This window comes from Delphinus delphis, chromosome 3 (genome assembly GCF_949987515.2).
Source record: "Delphinus delphis chromosome 3, mDelDel1.2, whole genome shotgun sequence".
Classification (NCBI taxonomy): domain Eukaryota; kingdom Metazoa; phylum Chordata; class Mammalia; order Artiodactyla; family Delphinidae; genus Delphinus; species Delphinus delphis.
The window spans coordinates 108,333,384-108,342,288 of record NC_082685.1 but is presented as its reverse complement, the minus strand read 5'-3'; positions in this window follow the sequence as shown (position 1 = coordinate 108,342,288).

Genomic DNA, 8,905 nt, shown 5'->3' with positions numbered 1-8,905 from the left:
GGCATTAGGATTTCAACATATGAATTATTTTTCACTTTAAAATATAGACTTTAATTTTTTACAGAAGTTTTAGGTTCGCAGCAAAAGTGGACAGAAAGTACAGAGTTCCCATATAGCTCCTGCCCCCTCACATGCATAACCTCCCCATTATCAACATCCCCCAACAGAGTGCTATACTTGTTACAATCAATGAACCTGTACTAACACATAATAATCACCCAAAGTTCATAGATTACATTAGTTTCACTCTTGGTGTTGTACATTCTACTGTCAACATATGAATTTGAGGGAGAGACACAGATATTCAGCTTGTAAGCATTCACCTTCTCTGGACTTCAAACATTATTTCCTTCACTCTCCTTCAACAATGCACCTGCGTGTCTGTAACTGGAACTCATAGCCCAGCTCTTCTCTGCGTCTGAGATCCAGACTTCTGGTTTTCTCCCCTTTGACCATCCCTTTTCCCCTTCTCATTGCTTTTGAACAACAGCTGGATGTAAAATCCCTGGACACTTTCCTTCCTCCCCATCTAGTCCACCAGTTCCCTAAAACTCTGTTTATCTTCTGCCCAGCCTGGGCAATCACTTCAGCATTGCACTTACAACTTCCTCAATACCCATAGCAATTCTAATTATACCAGGTGTACTTGAATGTTTATTTGTATGCCAAATACTGCACAACACACTTGCATAATATAGAACAGCTGTGCAGGGAAACAAAAAATCAGCTTGTGAAGAATGCTGTAGGTTTGAGTGTACACTTTCTAGAATAAAGATAAGTATTTAACTATATTGTAACCTAACCAAGCAAATACCACTGACCAAATCATAAATTATTCACATAGAGTAATAATGGCAACTTTTCCAGGTGAAAACGAGACACCTGCCAATGAAACTGAAAATATTACATATGTAATCTTTTTTTAATAATTAATTAGTTAATTAATTTTTGGCTGCATTGGGTCTTCGTTGCTGCACGCGGGCTTTCTCTAGGTGTGGGAGCGGGGGCTACTCTTCGTTGCAGTGCACGGGCTTCTCACCATGGTGGCTTCTCTTGTTGCAGAGCACAGGCTCTATGTGCGTGAACTTCAGTAGATGTGGCACATGGGCTCAGTAGTTGTGGCGCACGGGCTTAGTTTCCTTGTGGCATGTGGGATCTTCCCAGACCAGGGCTCAAACCCGTGTTCCCTACATTGGCAGGCAGATTCTCAACCACTGTGCCACCAGGGAAGTTCTACGTATGTAATGTTAAGGGTCTTAAAATATTGAGGGCTGCAGACATGTGAGGTAACAAATATTCCCTCTGATGTGTAGTGATGTTCTGTGGTTTAAGTTGGAGATGGAATACAGTGATCGCAGATGAAGAAATGTGACCCTGAGGGTTTGAATGGGTTTTTATTATATTTTTCAAGAGTAAATAAGTACATCATATTTCAAAACTATGTGCTTTTAATGCTAACATAACCCATGGGTGCCTTTCTTCATATTCTACTCCCAATAGATTTCTTTACAAAGTCTTTATGTGAATAGTTATATTAGAAATCAGGATGAAATATTGGCACAAGAAGGACTCTTAGAGATCATTCAGTCTGTTGTTAGTGAGGGAATTGAGGCCCAAAGGGGCAAAATCACTTTTCCAAAGTTGTACAGCTCTGGTGATCCAGCCAGATCTAGAGCCTGGTTTTGAGGTCAAGCTACTTTCCGAGTGATTTTCAAGCCTGTCTGTCTGGGGGCTTGAGGAGTCTCTCCCTTGAAAGAGAGAGTTGATTGTTTCTCATCTTCTTCAGCTAGAACCCACTACTTTTGAGGATTTTACATACTGTGGTTCTACTTAAAAATTTGAACTAAAGAAAAGGATTCTAGTATTAAAACGTGTATTTTAAAAAATTGGTAACCAGGCCTTATTCTTCCAAATGGTGATTGAAATTTTCCCTGTAGATAATTGAATGCTAATAGTCAATATCAGTATGAAGTTCTAGATTATATGCATTTCATATATTTTAATTTAAATTGGTTCTTTAAGTAAATGCATCAAACATGTTTCTACAGATAAAGATGCAGACCAAACTGGATAAAATCTTCTCTTTTGCTCTCTTCACATTCAGCAGCCTTCTCCTTGATTTTGCCAGTATACTACCTAGCTCTTTCAAAATGAGGAGAAATAAAATAGATACCATAAGATGAAAAAAAAAAAAAAAGCAAGTTTAGGTTTCTACAAACTACCCAGCACTCACCTGGTGGGAGTCTGACATGTTATGTATAAATGGCTAGAAACCTATCAGATTCATACTATTATGTAACAAGAAATTTATTTTCACAGCTCTATTCCTTCTCAAGAATTTCTTCCCTAGAAATACAAACGTTGATTGATATCAGATTAATAACAGCACACATTTTCCTAAGTTTTTTGCATGTTACGATTAGTAGTAAGAGTTCCCTTTCTAACATTATGGTGACTGTAGCCATGTTTTCCTGGGGTCATGGAATGGCCTATATTTTAGTTTCCCTGGGCTCTCTGGATTTCTAGTTAACTGATATTTCAGTGCCTGAAATTTTTCAGTGATCATTTCATCCTTCCTTAATCCTAAAATATATTTGATTATGGAATTAAATTTGAATAGACTATTAAAAAAAAATCCAAGCATGAATATTTCTTGAAATGGTCGTTTTCCCGATTAGAACAAACTCAGTTTGCACAGTGATAATTCACAAGCATTTTGAATTCCAGTTATGAGCTTCTTTCCTTTATTAGAGCAATTCAGATCCATGAAAATGGAAGCACGTTTCAAAAATATCAGGAGCACAGATTTCCCTTAAAAGTTTTTTGACTTTCACAGAAAATTAAGGTTTTCTGGGCTATAATTTCACTTTTTTTGACACTCTGATAGGTGTATGGCTTTCCTCAATACAGCTGTTTTCCTTCACTACCTGTGGTGATGTGGTTGCAATGTTAAAAACCAAAGGCATGCACTAAACTCCTGCAATAATATTTCTAAACTAATCCAACATGAGGAGAAAAGTGATTAGAAAGGTGACAGTTCCCAGTGGAAGATGGATAAGCTATTTCTAGAAACTACCATTACTACTGAAAAAACTAATTGCTTTCCTCCTGTTTTTGGATATTTCCACCAGTTCAGGAAGGACAAAGTGTGAAGAAACTTCACCTTGCTGCTACTTATAATGTTGCTTTCCTGAAACTGCACAGAGCTTGGGTCTCCAAAGCAAGTTTTTGAGACAATAGACTAATGTGCTTAAGAGAGAAAAGATGAAAGTGTTCCTGTGTCTATGAATGAGTAGATCAATAACTCACTGTTCATTTGATAAATATTATGGAGTGCCTACTATGTGGCAGGCACTGAGCTGGACAAAAACAAAAAATATAGAGTCTTTGCCCTGGATGGGCTTATATATTAATTCTAATGTGACATTAAGTAGTAGTAGTCAGTTGGAAAAATTACTACGGTAGTCCCAGAATAAGGAATGCCTCAAATACCACCCCGGTGCCCTTTTACGGCCTTGCAAAATTTGTTTTAAGCCAGTTCTACCAAAACTTACATTAGGCTAGCAATTAATTATGGGTGTGGCATATATATTACCCTTTTTTAAGTTCTATAAAACTCAATAAAATATACTAATAATACATCGTGAGATCTGGGAATATTTGGGCTGACAGCTGAAAGCAAGAGCCTCAAGAGCTGTCCTAGTGACTATTCTCCATGGCATTGTATTGTGGAAAGAACATAAGCTTTGATCTAAATCCAAGTTCTTCAAGTTATTAATTGAATTAGCAGGAGCAAGTCACTTAGTTTTCCTCAGTCTTGGTGTCCTTATGTGTAGAACAGAGCTAAAAATAATTTCTGCCTTGCGAGATTATTGTGAGAATGAATTGAACTAATATATGTGAAAGCACTCTGTAAAATTTGAAGTCCAGTAAAAAGTTGCTTTTTTATAGCAAATTCACAACAACGCCCATTAATCAACATGGAAACAATATTGCTATAGTCATAGTACCAACCTTTAAGATGAAGGATGCTTGTTACATCTGTCAGAAACCCTGATCATGGTTAATATTACCATATGGCTAGTTAACATTTTTAAGTAATAGCTATTTGATTTCATGGGAAGAAAGATCCTATTTCTTTTCCTGAGAAGGTTACAAACTATTTAAACTTTATATAAAACTGTACTAATAACTCAAAAGGGCAAACCGAATGAGAATCATTTCCATACTCACATGACAAAGTGATAAGAACTTATGTCCTAAAAGGAAAGGAATTGTATTGGTTGGGACGGTTTTGGTTGAAAATAACAGAAGATCTAACAAACACTAGTTTAAGTCAAAAGGATATTTATTGTTTATTTAACAAGAGTCTAGTTATACGCAATCCCAGGGCTCAATGATGTTAGGGCTCTGGGTCAGCATCTTTGACATTATCTTCATCTTCTATCATGTTGCTGCCTTATGTGCAGTCACAAGATGTATGTTTCCCTTCCAAGCATCAGTCCTTTACATCAATATCTCAGACAGGAAGAATAGGAGCACTCCAAGGAAATCAAACTATTACCCAGAAAGCCCCTGGAGATTCACTCTTACATCTGATTGGCCAGAACTGGCTCACGTGACCACCACTAACTCTAGGGGAAGCTGAGAAAACAAATATCCAGCAAAAGACCTTATGGCCATACTGTAAGGGCCTTAGACCAACCATGATTCATTTCTTGGGGCTAGGCACATTGTGACCAAACAAAATCAGGGTTTTAATAATTAGGGTAAGGCAGAGTGGAGAAAGACTGTTGGAAAACTCCCTGATGGTATCCATCTGAGATATTTTAAATGTGTGTCTACAACTAGTTAATGAGCTAGACCCGATACAAAAGAAATATTGTCCTTGCCTTTTAAGAGAGATTCTAAGAACCATAGACTGAGCTGTAAGGTTCTGGTAAAGAAAGTCCAGTAAAGCAGCAAATAAAATATTATATATCATAGCAAAGAAAGTCAGGCTAAAAGCCATTTGCCTCTATCCCCCCTGAAGCATGTCGAGTCTGTGACTCAGTGGTTGCTTTCTCTCTCGTGAACTACTGATCTTCTGAAATGGTTATTTTAGTGTTTTAGCCAACAAGTTCTTACCCATTTAAGTATGAGTTCTGTGATTAATTACAAGGTGTAGAGCTCTCTTCAACCCATCAGCCTTTTCTGTTAATTTGTTTAAAATTTTGTTTCCTAGGCTGGGCTTTGATAATACAAACAGAAACAGTTAAGAACCAACTCCCACCTGCTAACTCAAATGAGGGCTGTGCAATTTGCCCTCTTTTCATGTTCTATCTCACTGATAGCTGACTTTACATCATTCCCTGTTTTGCTAAAGCTAGATCTAAGTTGTGACAAATTACTTTTTTATAAATGCTATCTCTTCAACTCCCACTGTATCTAGCCAGAGACACACCACCTTACGATTCCACTGAATATCCTCTGAGAAGGAACATTAGTTTCAGAAGGAACATTATCTGAGGACAGCCTAGAAAGGGAATGACAATGTGTATTAGTTCAGACTTTGGATCCCTACTAAATTTTATTTTTATTATTTTATATATTTTTTGCGGTACGCAGGCCTCTCACTGCTGTGGCCTCTCCCGCCTCGGAGCACAGGCTCTGGACGTGCAGGCCCAGCGGCCATGGCCCGCGGGCCCAGCCCCTCCGTGGCATGTGGGATCCTCCTGGGCCGGGGCACGAACCCATGTCCCCTGCATCGGCAGGCGGACGCCCAACCACTGTGCCACCAGGGAAGCCCCCTACTAAATTTTAAAAAGTGATCAGTCTTAGGGTTTATTTCTTTTGACACTTAAAAAAGCTTGCTTTTTCCTCCCTTACAATCTTAATAAATTGTAATAGCATTTTTGTCATACCAGATATCAGACGAAATGAACCCACTGGCAAAAAAAAACCATCCAAAATAATAAATTTGTACAATTACGACTTCTCTCTGCCCTCCTCCCATTCAGCTTACTCCATCTTTCAGTCTGGTTTCAGATATTAGTAAGTAATGGAATAATACACAGGAAATGAATAGCCCCTCCCCTGCCCTGTAAATCAGAAAAGTCATTTACAGGAGCTGAGTGATGGAGGGAGAGATATGTGGCAAGGGAATTGAACCTTAATGGCCACTCAAGAGCTATAACCATCTACCTCTCTGCCAGTCTGTCTGTCTGTCTCTCTCCTTCCCTCCCCTCCCCTCCCCATCTTTCTCAATATTGCCCCCTCCCCCATTTTCTTTCTTTCAGTTTCTTTCTTTCTTTCCCAGTTTACAAATCTCTCAGGCCTGGGAACCTATTGTCTTATTGGGAGGTGGTCTGTGTGTTTTAAACATTGAATTCTCCCAAGTGCCTAAAGTCACTCCTTAGGATGAACTTTCCCTTGACAATGGGATGCTTGGTTACTGGTCCTCCCTGGTGGACCCTGTTTTTGATCTGTGTGGTTTTCTGCAAGATGTTAATTGTGTGGTTCAACCTTATATTGTCATGAAAGAAGTCAGAGTCATGAAAATAATCAAGATTTGAAAATAAAAAAGTCATCATAACATTGTTTAGAATGTACTTCCTAGTTATATGCAAATATGGCCACTCTGAGAGTTTTCAAAATTCAAGCAAGAAAATGGATAGTTGTATCAGGTTCTGAAGCAAGAGATATAAGGAGTTACCATTCTTTTTTATCTACTTTCCTATATTTCTTTTCCTTCTTCCAACTTCAAGCTAGGAATGAACTCTGTCACTTCTCAAGACACCAGCAGATCATCTAAACCATCTTCTAAACCTTGATTATACATTTAGAATCACCTGGGAAACCTCAAAAAATTTTAATACTTGAGTCTCTCCCAGAAATTATTATATCATTGGTCTTCAGTAAGCCCTGGGCATCAAGATTTTTTAAGAAGTCCCAGGTGTTATAATACCCAACCAAAGTTGAGAACCATTGATGGTTAGGGAAGAAGTTGTAAAACAATGATGGAAAAACATGTTTGGTGGACAAGTCACTTTGTGAAAGACTATACAAGTTATGCTATAGGTTTGGCTGCTGTGATAGAAATCCAAAATAACAGTGGCTTAAACACAACAAAAGTTATAATCTCTCTTATATTACAGACTGAGCTAGTGGGCATCTCTGCTTTGAGAAATTGTCAGAGGCCCAAGGTCTCTTTATTTTGTTGCTTTGCCCTCAATCACATGGTTCAGAACAACTTGCCACTATGTCCACATTCTAGTTAGCAAAATGGCACAATCTTTCTTTTCTTTTTTCTTTTTTTTTGCGGTACGCGGGCCTCTCACTGCTGTGGCCTCTCCCGTTGTGGAGCACAGGCTCCGGACGCACAGGCTCAGCGGCCATGGCTCACGGGCCCAGCTGCTCCGCGGCATGTGGGATCCCCCCGGACCGGGGCATGAACACGCATCCCCCGCATCGGCAGGCGGACTCTCAACCACTGCGCCACCAGGGAAGCCCAACCCTCTTTCTTCTTAAGGAAACAATCTAGAGATTGCACATGTCACTTCCATGTCCCATCTAACAAACCAGAACTTAAGTCATAAGCCCACACTGTTGCAAGGAAAGCAAAGAAATGTAGCCTTTAATGTGAGCAGCTATATAGCCTGATAAAACATGGGCTTCTATTATTCTGAGGACAAAGGAGGAATACTGGAGGAAAACTGGCATTCTTTGCCACAAACATCTTATTGTCTTTCCAAGGTGAAGTCTTAGAGGTTCTGAAGTAGTTGGATTCAGCAGGAGGGAAGGAATGGGAGAAGAGGAGAGAACTCTGTGGTTAGAGAGAGTGAGTTCAGTGTTCAAGGTATTGGAGTAGGAGTCATCCAGGAGCTGGCTTGGGTGAGTCAAGTAGAGATAGATGAGATTCCCAGAGTAAAGGAAGTGCAGGGACGATGGGGCTACAAGTCTCACATGTGGAAGCCACTGTACAGAAGGCTGTTGTCACCTGATCCTCTGCTGTGAATGCTATTGCTTTTCCCACCCCATGTATTTAATAATGAAAATAGAATGGGGCTATTTATCAGGTCATATTCTGATCCGTGGAAGGGCTTGGAAAGAAATGATTTTTACAGCATAGGATTGCAAAAACTTATGCTGAATGAGGGATTTACACTTTTCTTTCAGACCCAGGCCACTGTTGGTGGGCATAGAACACTGGGTGTGTTGATTGCTAACATGATTTATTGCTGTCCCTGTGTATTCAGCTACATTCTATGACCTTTCTTTCACAGTGTCCTCTGCCTTGATAAAATCACTCTATTCTATGTCAAGTCTTTTTAATTCTTTTTCTGAATCAAGTAAGAAACAATTTCCAATGGATTCAACTCTAACTTTTTTTGCTCATTGTTTATTCCCTGGAGACTGAATAATACATTTAGAAGTTGAAGAATTGTAAGCTGCTGCTTTGTACACAGTGTCTTTAACTTTTTTGTCCAGGTTTTCAGCCTAGCCTCTGATGAACCTTTTATTTTTTTCTTTTTTACACATGAACTTTGGGTGTCCAACGTTAATCACTTCTGTCTGTGACTAACCATTTGTGTCCCCCAAATCTATGGAATCATTTAACTGGGCACATGGGGGGGATAATTGTACATACAAGAAAGAATGGTAATTAAGCAGTTATGCACAAAAGTAGTATTGCAACAAAAAAAAGGGGGGGGTGTTGGGAAAGGACCTGAAACTTTATCCTCTGGTGGTCCATCCATCTACCCATCTACCCATCCATCCATCATTCCATTAAAAAAATCTTGCAAAGTGTGAGTCTCTGTAGAACTTACTAAGATTCAAAGATTGTTATAAAATGTTTCCAGTCTTTGAAGAGTTTATATGTCATAACTTGAGCAGACCCAGTTTTGAGAAAAGAAAGGAAGTT